This window comes from Peromyscus leucopus, chromosome 10 (assembly GCF_004664715.2).
Source record: "Peromyscus leucopus breed LL Stock chromosome 10, UCI_PerLeu_2.1, whole genome shotgun sequence".
Classification (NCBI taxonomy): domain Eukaryota; kingdom Metazoa; phylum Chordata; class Mammalia; order Rodentia; family Cricetidae; genus Peromyscus; species Peromyscus leucopus.
This window is the reverse complement of record NC_051071.1, coordinates 73,999,447-74,011,218: the sequence shown is the minus strand read 5'-3', so window position 1 is coordinate 74,011,218 and position 11,772 is coordinate 73,999,447.

Sequence of the window (11,772 nt, the reverse complement as noted above, 5' to 3'; positions counted from 1 at the left end):
ATAAAATAATCACTCAGACACTTATATTATTTATAAACTGAATGGCTGTGGTAGGCTTCTTGCTAACTGTTCTTTTATCTTAAATTAACCCATTTCTATAAATCTATACCTTGCCACATGGCTGGTGGCTTACCGACGTCTTTACATGTTGCTTGTCCTGGCAGTGGCTGGCAGTGTCTCTCTGCCTCAGCCTTCCGCTTCCCAGAATTCTCCTCTCTCCTTGTCCCACCTACTTCCTGCCTGGTCACTGGCCAACCAGTGTTTTATTTATTGTCCAATCAGAGCAATTTGACATACAGACCATCCCACAGCACTTCCCCTTTTCTTTTTTTTTTTTAAAAAGGGAAGGTTTTAACTTTTACACATCTCCAAAGCCAGCTTGGTATATTTGGAAATTTGGGCGTAGCTTCTCTTACTACTTCCTGCTGGAGGGGGGCGCTGTATCTTATGGGGACACAAAGAAAATTTTAGGATCATGGAGTAGTCCGTGAGGCTGTATCGTCTGAGCCAGTTGCCTTGAAACGATTCTGGATGTTGGATCCTCTGGGCCATGGTGTCATCGGAGACCTTTCAGGTGGTCTTGGCTGGTCAAACCTGATGTATCTTAATCGGGAACAAATCCATAGCCTCTGGTTTTCTGTAGAAACAAAAGCAGAGCCTCTTTTCCAAAGCAACATATCCTTATATCCAAATTTTGAAGTCAAGGTACCTTTAAAATACACATTTTGGCATAACTCAACAGCTTTTGCAATCAAATGTTTTTCTTCAGTTACAAATATCAAAGAGAACATAATCCAGATTCTCTGTGTGGTAGCCATCTTTACATGGCTTATTTTTTATATTACCTTGAGCCTATTGCTTTAAACTGCAGCCTTTTAAGCCTGCTGACTCCGCCCTCTTCAGCTTCCCAACATGGCGGTGGTATGTTTTCTGCCAGCTTTGGGAGCCATCAATTCTCAGAAATAGTGGGTCTATGCTTCTTATCAAAGCAGCTTGTAGCCCAGAAACCTCTTTTTTTTTTTTGTACTAGCAAAGGCTAAATCCACCATGCAGCTTAATGTGCCACTTCATTCCCGCTACACTGCAGACGGAGCTCCCACGCTAGGAACCCGCCAGTAGCTCAAACAAGCAGGCTGCCGCTCATTTGAGAGAGACAATTAGGAAGCTGTTTTTAGCTCCATTTTAGAATCTTTTCTCAGGTTTTAGGTAGAAACTCTTGCCAACACATTGGGCGCCATTTGTAGCTTAGTTTTCTTGCCTTGCCCACAGTCAGGACAAATCTTTGTCACCCACCAGTCCCACAGCCGCTCAGACCCAACCAAGTAAACACAGAGACTTATATTGCTTTCAAACACCAGTGTTTTATTTATTGACCAATCAGAGCAATTTGACATACAGACTATCCCACAGCAAGTATGCTTACAATAAACAACAGAAAGCTAATTTCTTACTGTTTCCTTGACAAATTGTGTCTAAGAAATAGTCAGTGCTTTTGGAACTGAATATCAGGCTTTGTTCCTGACTTTTGATAAATTGTATGGCCTAGTGCTTAGTTGCCCGGAGTGTGGAAGTGAGTGAGTGCCACCTGGGAGCTTGTGTAAAATACAAATTCTTGCTCCACTTTTCTAAATTTGCTAAATAAGAACCCAGGGCACAAATATTTGACATGAGTCATTAACTATTTTAATATTGAACAAATTATGTATGTTTCTACATGATTTCATAAGTAAAAATACAATAATGTTTTGTCTATTACTTCATAAGAAACTGAAAACTGAATCTTCTATGCTTTGTTCAAGTTGTCCTTCTGAACTCTGTGATTGATCTAGAAAGACTTTTATCTCAGTCACAAAAATGTTAGTTCTGACACAGATGTGCCAAGGAATGATTGTGCCAGGGACTAGAGGTAGCTCAAGAAAAGGTAACTAGACCCTGGGTCTGCGACATTCCAACCCCTCCTCCTCCTTTTGTACTAATCTTCTAATCAGCCAATCATTCTCTGTAGACACAGCACCTTTTCAGGAGTTCTTCACAGGACCAGTGCAAGCAATACTGGAGGACAAGAATGATTTAGTAAAAAAACCCTTCAATCAGGTTGGTGAGGCCATTGCATAATAAATTATATGAAATATGACAATTCATTGGAATTAACTGTCTTCAAGAACTATTGAAGAAATGTTACTTAGTCCTAGACCAGAAAAACGATTCTGTATTTGATATTTATTTCTTGGCTAAATGAAATGGATTTCTATCAGAATCACTAGTACTATTGGGTTTAGAAACATGAAATTGGAGATATAAAAACAAGAGGAATTAGAAATGTACATAGCATCATGTACAGAAAATATTCTTCTGGAATTTTTTTTTTTCATTTTACCTAGTTTTTTTTTTTTTTTTAACCATTATACTTAAACACAGAGGAAGTATGAACTTTCATGAGCAATGAAAAAGCCAATGAAGTAACTGGATAGAACTCTCCAAAAGAAAATAAAAAAGAATTATTCATAAAATATAAAAATGCTGTAGATAATTGTTTGGCACAGAAAACCTACATGTAGCTAATATTAGTGAATATGACCCAGCACCTGAATGAGCACAGCAGATGGCGTAGAGAATGAAATAAGAATTAACCACAGAAAAATTAAAAATATCACCTGGCTTCTGCAATTTAAAATTCTTTCAAATTCATCTATAACTACTTATCAAGTATAGCTGTACTTTAATTCTCATGTGTTGCTTTCAAATAATATTTCAATATATGCTGCATATTAAAAATACTTATGATCCAAAACTTATGTCATTACCTAAATTTTTTACTTTCTATTAAAACTAGATAGTTATGTTTAATTATATGCCCAAATACATTTAAAGTGGTACACGCCTTTAATTCCAGCACTTGGGAGGCAGAGCCAGGTGGATATTTGTGAGTTTGAGGCCATCCTGGGCTACCAAGTGAGTTTCAGGAAAGGCGCAAAGCTACACAGAGAAACCCTGTTTCGAAAAGCCAAAAAAAAAAAAAAAAAGTGTTGATATCACCTCATATATTTTCACTCAAACAAAGGCATCTCCTCTTTTAGCTGTGTAATAATCCTGTATTTTTGGTATGTAAATATTTGATATTTTATAAAATTTAGAATATAGTGTTTCACATAAACAACTTTACTTTGAAACTTTTAAGTTGGTGATATTTATATATTGTTATGTTGGAATTATGTTATTGGTTTGAATTTGTATTGCTCATGTAATTTGTTGTGATCAGATATCTTAACCTCATTGTCTTACAAACCACATTGGAATGTTTTCAAAATGGACCTTCATACTCCATGGCTTGTGTATAATTTCCTGCTCTCAAGTTCTCCTACTTCCCCAGAAGACATGTGTTTAGTGCTTATAAGATTGTGCTTTGGGAGGAAGAGCTTTCATCAACACACTGGGAAGGCCCTGGGTAAGGATGTGCTCTGTGTAGTGGGATGTAGTACTTCACATTGTAATGCTACCTGTTTTCTGAATGGCCGTGGCTAGACATTGCTCTGGAAAGTGAGAACAATGCCCTGTATGTTTCTTCAGGAATAGATAGAGCAAACTTGACACTATGATCTAATAACAGTGTCGTCAAGACCAAGTAACTTAAGAACAAATGTAACCATCACATGTCAATCCCTCTGGTAACCAGAGAAAAATAAAGTAGAGAGTAAGAAGTGCATGCCGCAACAAAACAAGCAGAAGGGCTAAGGAAGTGATGAAAGTGTTTCTCGAGAGCAATCAGAGCAATGACAACCCCCTACAGCATGCATATTCAAGATGGCAGGACACTGTGCCACAAATTGTAGCCTATGATGTCAATTTTACCGGTTTCTGAATAACGATAAAGATGTGATAAATGCAGTCATTGTTTATTTCATATATTTCCCTGCAGACTTCTATTTTAATTAAGCACTGTTGTAATCTATTTGCAATTGCTTTGACCTAGCAACCAATCTAAAGTTCCAAAAGCATTGACTAGCAACAGTATCATTCCAGAGAAAAGTGGTAGTTAAAATCTACAGTTAAATTCCATTCAACAATACTTAGGTTGATTTCCCTGAAAAATATGGTATTTTATTTATTTTTTGTTTTGAAAGTCAGGAAGGTCATCAGTTATTCATGCACTTGGAGACAGACATAGTGGAGTACAAACCCAGACTTAACCACTTACATTGTAACGCCACTATTCTGGAACAATCTTTGTAGGAGATGATAGCTAAGAACATTTTACACTTTGTGTCTAATATCTACTTATGAATGAGTACATACTGCATTTGTCCTTCTGGATCTGGGTTACCTGACTCAAGATAATTTTTTCTGGTTCCATCCATTTGCCTACAAATTTCATGATGTCATTATTTTTTTTTACTGCTGTGTAGTACTCTGTTGTGTAACTGTACCACATTTTCTTTATCCATTCTTCAGTTGAGGAGCATCTAGGTTGTTTCCAGATTCTGGATATTATGAATAATGCTGCTACACCCATAGTTGAGAACATATCTTTGTGGTGTGGTTGAGCATCTTTTGGGTATATGCCCAAGAGTGGTATTGCTGGGTCTTGAGGTAGGTTGATTCCTAGTTTTCTGAGATACCGCTATACTGATTTCCACAGTGCCTGTACAAGATTGCACTTTCAGCAGCAGTGGAGGAGTGTTCCCCTTTCTCTGCTTCCTCTCCAACATTGTGAACATGAGAAATTGAGAGGGCCAAGTCTGAGGAGGGACTGAAAGAAGAGCAATGAAAGAGATATCTTGACAGAGTAAGCCAGTATGGGGTTATTGAGAAACCTGGTGTTAGGGAAATCCCCAGGAATCCCCAAGGATGACCCCAGATTAGACTACTAACAACGGTGAAGAGGGTGCCTGATCTACCTTCCTCTGTACTCAAATTGGTGACTACTCTAATTGTCATCATAGAACCTACATCCAGTGATTGATGGAAGCAGAGGCAAAGATCCATAGTCAAGCACTTGGCCAGGCTCATGTAGTTCAGGTGAAAAGAGGAAGGAGGAATTATAGGAACAAGGGGGGATCAAGATCATGATGTGGAAAACCAGAGACAGTTGACCCAAGCTGGTGGGAGCTCATAGACTCTGGACTGACAGCTGGGGAACCTGAATGGGACTGAACTAGGCCTTCTGAATGTGGGTGACAGTTGTGTGGCTTTTTATCTGTTTGTGAGGCTCCTGGCAGTGGAGCCAGAACTTATCCTAGGTACATGAACTGGCTTTTTAAAGACCATTCCCTATGTTGAGAATGCCTTTCTCAGCCTTGATGTGGATGGGTAGGGGGAGAGGGGCTTAGTCCTGTCCCAATTTGGAATGCCAGCCTATGTTGACTACCCAAGGGACGCCTTACCCCCTATGAGGAGTGAATGGGGGGTGATGCAGAGGAGAAGGAGAGAGGAACTGGAGAAGGCAAGGGAGGGGGAACAGTGGTTGGTATTTAAAATGAAAAAAATTATAATTAAAAAAAGAATATTTTACACTTCAGAACTACAGGTGTCAATTATCTATGACTCAAAAGTTGGTCCTTGTAAATTTTATGTTCTTCACTTATAAGAGAGAAGTCATCAAAGGACATAAGTTTACTATGAGTGTGGCATCAACTTGGTGGATTAAGAATGCTTAATTAATATTTAAGCGGGCTTTTCTTCTTCCTGTCTATGCACAAGCTTTCCTTTTCTTGTGAAAACTAGAGATTGTTCTCATTAGACAAAGATACAGGAAGTTTATTTATTTAACTAAAATATATTATTTGCCTGATCAAATATAAAACACCTAAGATGGTCTAATAACCCAAATATCAGGCTATTTTTGAAGACTTATAAAGTCCTTGGGTATTTTGAAAAAATGTCAAATAAGACAACATTGGATTCCAATGACTTCATATACCTGCTATAAAAATTTCTTCATTGTGTACAATGGGAAAAGAACATAATAAAGGGTTGTTCTTTCTTATGCAGAGTGGAAAATTTGAAATAAATACCACAGACAGAAAAAGGTGCTTGACTTATTGCTTTATTTTTGAAATGGATTTCAGTGAAGTAGAATCATTAGTGAAATCAGATCAAGTTGGAAGTTGAAGAAGTCTAGCCCAACATGAATTGGAAAGCAAATATCATGAGGCAGAGAATAAACCAGCAGAGATCTTTCTTCATTCCAAATAATTGCTTAATTATTCAGTTGAAACAGTATGACAATAATATGTGAATGTAGAGATGAGAAGACACATTATTAACAGGGTTGAATCAGACCTGAACAGGAGAAGAAAATAGTGGGTTATAATAAAAATGTTGTACTATAATAATTTTAATATAGTAACAAAAATTCTCTCTATACAGGTAATGTTACTAAAACTCAGCACCCATTAAATATGACATGGAGCAGAAAATAAAATTTAAGCAAAAACACATAATTTATAATATTATCCATGTTTTACAATTTAAAATTCGTTAAGCCCTTCAACAAACTACATTTTCCCATAAAAGAATCTAGGCATTACCTTAATGTTTGTTGTTTCCAAATAGTATCCTAATTTATGGTACAATTTTAAAACATCTTAATCATAAACATAACGACTAAGTGTTCATTTCCTGATTCTTCCTCTTTACTAATCATAACCTGAAATCAACTGGAATGAAATGGACAATGTATTTATAACAAATTAAACTGTTTTGCCTTTCATCTTTAAACTGTAAGATATTCCTCTATTATCTGACTTTGTATGACATGAATATTCCCATTTCTCAGAATTTGGAATGTGTCAGGATGTATGTAAATTGACATTCTAAAAAACTTGTCATTTTATAATTTTATACATCTCTATGTTAGAATTATGCTATTGGTTTTGCCTTAAATTTTATTGGTTTCAGCCAAAATTTCTCATTGGTATTGCTTAAGCTTTGAGTTTTATAACACACTGTGCTATGAGTCACATAAGCAATGCTCTTGACATACTTACTTTAACTTGTAAGTGTGCATATGGTTTCTTTTATTCAGTAAACAAGCTTTCAGATAGACATGTGTAGCTCTGTCAAGATTGTGTTTAAGAAAGATGATTTTTTTTTCAAGACAGAATTTCTCTGTGTAGCTTTGCGCCTTTTCTTGAACTCACTCTGGAGCCCAGACTTGCCTAGAACTCATAGAGATCTGCCTGGCTCTGCCTCCCTAATGCTGGGATTAAAGGTGTGTGCCACCACCACCTGGCTAAGAAAGATGAATTTTAAACACTATCTAGAAAGTCTTTATTGTTCACACCGCCTGTGCTCATGAGTTCATGAGCATTCATAATACTTACTATGGAATTTATGCCTTATAACTTGCAAGAATCTTTTAACTATATATTGTCTATTGCATTATCATATATATTTTGTAGATCTATGATAAAACCAATGTTAATGAACTTAGAAATAATTTATGGTTGAGTAATAATTGATAGGCTAAGATAGAAACACAGGGATCTCCTTTACCCCTAAACCCAGACAGTCTCTTAACTGGGGCAGAGAATATCTTTCTCTTATCAGGATCTGAATGAATAATATTATTCAGAAATAAAGCATTGATATCTTAATTTGAGTTTTAGCCTGGTTATTGGCTCATTTCTCTTCTTTTATACATTTTTAGCATTGATAACTTTTATTTTTTGAGAATTTCATATGTACATATCTGCATTTTGACCATATTCACTCCCCTTTCTTCTCCTTCAAAATAATATGTACTATAAACATATTATTTTATATATAACATATGATTCAACAGAGTTTGGGATTGGCTGAGTATTAGGAATAATGGTTGTCAAACCAGGAGAGAAGACTGATATACTCTTCCCAGACCCACCTCTTGATTGGGTTTAATCAGACTCTTTTGCTTTCCAGCATTTCAATAAGTAATTATACTTCCTGAATAATGAGGGCTATTGAAGCCCAGACCCAAATAATCCTCTCCCAGGGTCTGCAGGAGAATCTTCAATGAGCTGGAAATCTAATTTTAAGGATATCAAAAGAATCTACGCACACTGTGCTCTTTCAGTCCGTTTACTTTATTATTCTATATATGCTAACTCCCTGTCTCTGATTTCTCTGCTGTTCTCTCTTTTTTCTACTGCTTTTCTAAATCTACAGCTTCTTTTCAGCTCTCATTCTTCTCTCTTGCCTGACTTCTCACATTTCTAACTGGAGACTCCTTGCAATCCTGAGAAAAGGTTCAAAACCTTCAAGGTCATAGAGCATTCCTAGAATAAAGAATAAGGAACAGAACCATTACCATAGTAAAGCAAGGTTCCAAGGTCTCAGGACAAGAGGTGGAGGGCATAGTGCTCAGTGCCACAAACACTGAGACATAACTTTTTGTCAGCAGACTTGGCAAATGAAGAATTGGCAAGCTTTTCTTGGGTTGGTTTGTGTTAGTAACCTTGATAGACACCTGCGATTCTGACCTTGTGCATAACTAAAGTTTTAAACTTATGATCTATTTACAAAGATCTTTAGTCTAGTTTGAACTTGCTCTGAGATAAATGTGTGCAGTTTGTATTATTTTCTGTGTTAGTCTGAGCAAAAGGAACAAAGTAGCTTTAAGTGTTCACAGTCTCATGGGAAAATGGTTCTGTCTATGAAGCATATTCTAATATATTTTCTATATATCAAAATTATACAGCTAAATGAAAAGCCATCTTCCTGACCACCCACAGATATATGTATCCATAAGTTAAGATTAATCATGAGATTACATAAATACATTTTATGAAAATGCATGGTAGTGGGGAAATATCATACCTGTTTTTGCACAAGAAGTTTACAACAAGAAACAGCCAGTTCATTCAAAAGACAGTAATTCCAAAACATCTTGCACAATGGTATTGTCCACCAGAAACCTTGGTTCTGGTAGGTTGACCTTCTGAACACTAGTTGTCACCTGCTGTATACTCTTATATTTAATTGGATTTTACTTTGTTCTGATGGGTTAGTTCTCTTTCTTTTTCTCAACTGACAGTATCAGTAAGTTTTTTTTTTTAACTAAACACATATCAGATCCATATTACCTCTTTAAACATTTATTGTGGTTAGTAACCCCAAGTATTATAAGCTGATCCTTTTCCAACATCATACTGTGGAAGATCAGTAGTACTGTCTACTACTGTTACAGTTGGCGCATATCGGCGATGATGTCTCTGCAAACACAGAAAGAGAAAGTTAAAGATTTAAGACCACATGACTATAACTACTATATCTGTCATTAATGAATTGCATGGCCTGGAAATTACTGTAGATTTATGTGTGAATTACATGATGCTATTCATACAGCTTTATGAGATTTTATATTGTATGCAGAAGATCAAGTTTCAAAGGTGGAAAAAACAATATATTTAGAGCTTATTAGTTTTTTATTTACAAGTTAGACAACTGGTGAAAGGAAAACATAGAAAATGAGCTTTAAATCTCTTTTATGATGTTATCTTCATCTGACCACCCCCGAATCTTTGAATCTACAGGGAAGTGACTTCAAACTTAGAGTTTCTCTACAGCACTGTTGAGTTCTATCAGCCTCTGGTCTCTTGTGCTGCCTGTACTTATGACTATTCCAATGAACCTCTCTTCTGTCTCAGGTATCCTGAATCATTTTAATCTTTGTATATTGTGTATTAGAGAAGAAATTTTGGAGATAACACATTGATTTGACACAATTTAACGCAGCACCAAAAAAAATGTCAAGCTAGTCTTAGGAGTTATCTGTCACTCTAACCAAAAGACTGGAAAAAGAGAAAATGATGTGTTCCACAATAGAGTGTTTGGGGAAGAACATGAAGGGCACTAGAAATAATGTCAAATTGAAATCATGGAGATACATGACAGCCTTATGAAGAAAAGTATTCACAGCTTCCTCCCTAGTCTCTTAAGATCAACAATGAACTTAAAGTTCAGCTAGTACCCTAACTGTCATAATAGAGCCTTTGTTCAGTGACTGATAGAGGCAGATGCAGAGATTCATGGCCAGGGACTAGGCTGAGCTCTGGGAATCCAATTGAGAGAGAGGAGAGATTCTGCAGGCAGGTGACATGGAGATCATGATGGGAAGATGTGCAGAGATGACAGGCCACACTAGTGGAAGCCCGTGAACTGTAGACTAGTGGCTGTGGAGCCCCCACGGGAATGGACTAGGCCCTCTAGATATGGAAGACGGTTGTTTGGCTCGAACTGTTTGGGGGGCACCCAGGTAGGGGGACTGGGATCCGCCCCTGGTGCATGGGCAGGCTTTTGGGAATCCAGTGCCTGTGGTGTGACGCCTTTCAATATTAATTGTGATATTTCTGCTTGGCCTTGCTCAGCCTTGGTGCAGTGGGAAGGGGCTTGGACCTTCCTAGCCTCGGTGTGCTGGGCTCTGCTGACTCTTCATGGGAGACCTTGATTTGGGAGATGTGGAGATGCAGGGTGGCTTGGGAGAGAGGGCTGGGGGGTGGGAGGAGAAAGGAGGTGGGATCTGTGGGTGGTATGTAGAGTGAGTAGAAAATTTAGTAATAAAGAAAAATGAAAAAATATATTCATCTCAGCAAAGACAGAAAGCAAAAACAGAACATTCAAATTCTGGCTTTATTGTCAGCTAAATAATTACAAACTTTAATTTTGTGTCTTTACTATAATAAATACATTATCTGTTTTAAAACAACCTATGCTTAATTTAAATTCATCAAGTGTTCATGCTATTATGAATCCTACAGACTCTAATTGTCTTTGACAAATTACCAAGTCATATAGTAATACACACTTCTAAGATAAACATCACACAGCCATTCAGTTTTTTAAACATTTCTGCTTTATGTTTTCATTCACTACCAAGGATTCATTAGAAATGTATGTGTTGCTGTGGATACAGGGGTAAGGATGACAAGCACACATTGTGTAATGTAGTTTATAACATATATCTATGCTGGGAGCTATTAGTGCTTGTCAAGAGTTTACTAATGACTTTTTTTTTGCTTTTCATAAAATGAGGTTCCAGAGGGGTATGTTATTTCTACCATTTTTTAATTGCATAAAGTGTTATCATTAAAAAAAAGAAATACAATTACTTAGGTGAAGACAAATACTAATGAGAGAATGTTGGGAGCCAGAACAACACGAGACTTCTTAGAAGTAGAAGCCCCAATGAAAGGACAAAAGGAACTTTAACTCTGTGTCCTGGTCCAGGAAAGACTTGGCAAGGACGGTCTGAACCTGGAGTCAGTGCCGCTCTGCTAAGCGTGGACATTTCCTTACTGCAGATACAGGGTGCTGTACTTCACTATAAACTAGCTTGGCACAAGACACAGCTTGTGTAAGACCTCCTGAGGCCAGGTTTTATCTCCCCTATCTTCTACCTTCTCATTCTCATCCCTAGGTGTACTCTCTGCCTGGAATCTTTTATTGTAACAGCCTACTGGTCCAGTTCAAGAGAAAGTCAATTTACTTTTAACAGTAAATTGGTTACCTTAGAGTGACATTGTAGAATGGTTCCCTCAATTATTTCATAAGAGATTGAGCACTTTTATAGAGAATCAAAAACAAGTGAAATCTTTGGAGACATTATTTGTTGGTGATACACGTTCATATTCACAAAGTACTATTGCCTCTTCCTATGGAGTGGATGCTTGAGAATAATATATAAATTATACAACATAATCAAAACAGTCCTTACATGACTTCTCTCACCATGACTTCTCTCTCCATGATCTCTCTCACCATGATCTCTCTCATCATGCTTAGACTGTCTCTGCA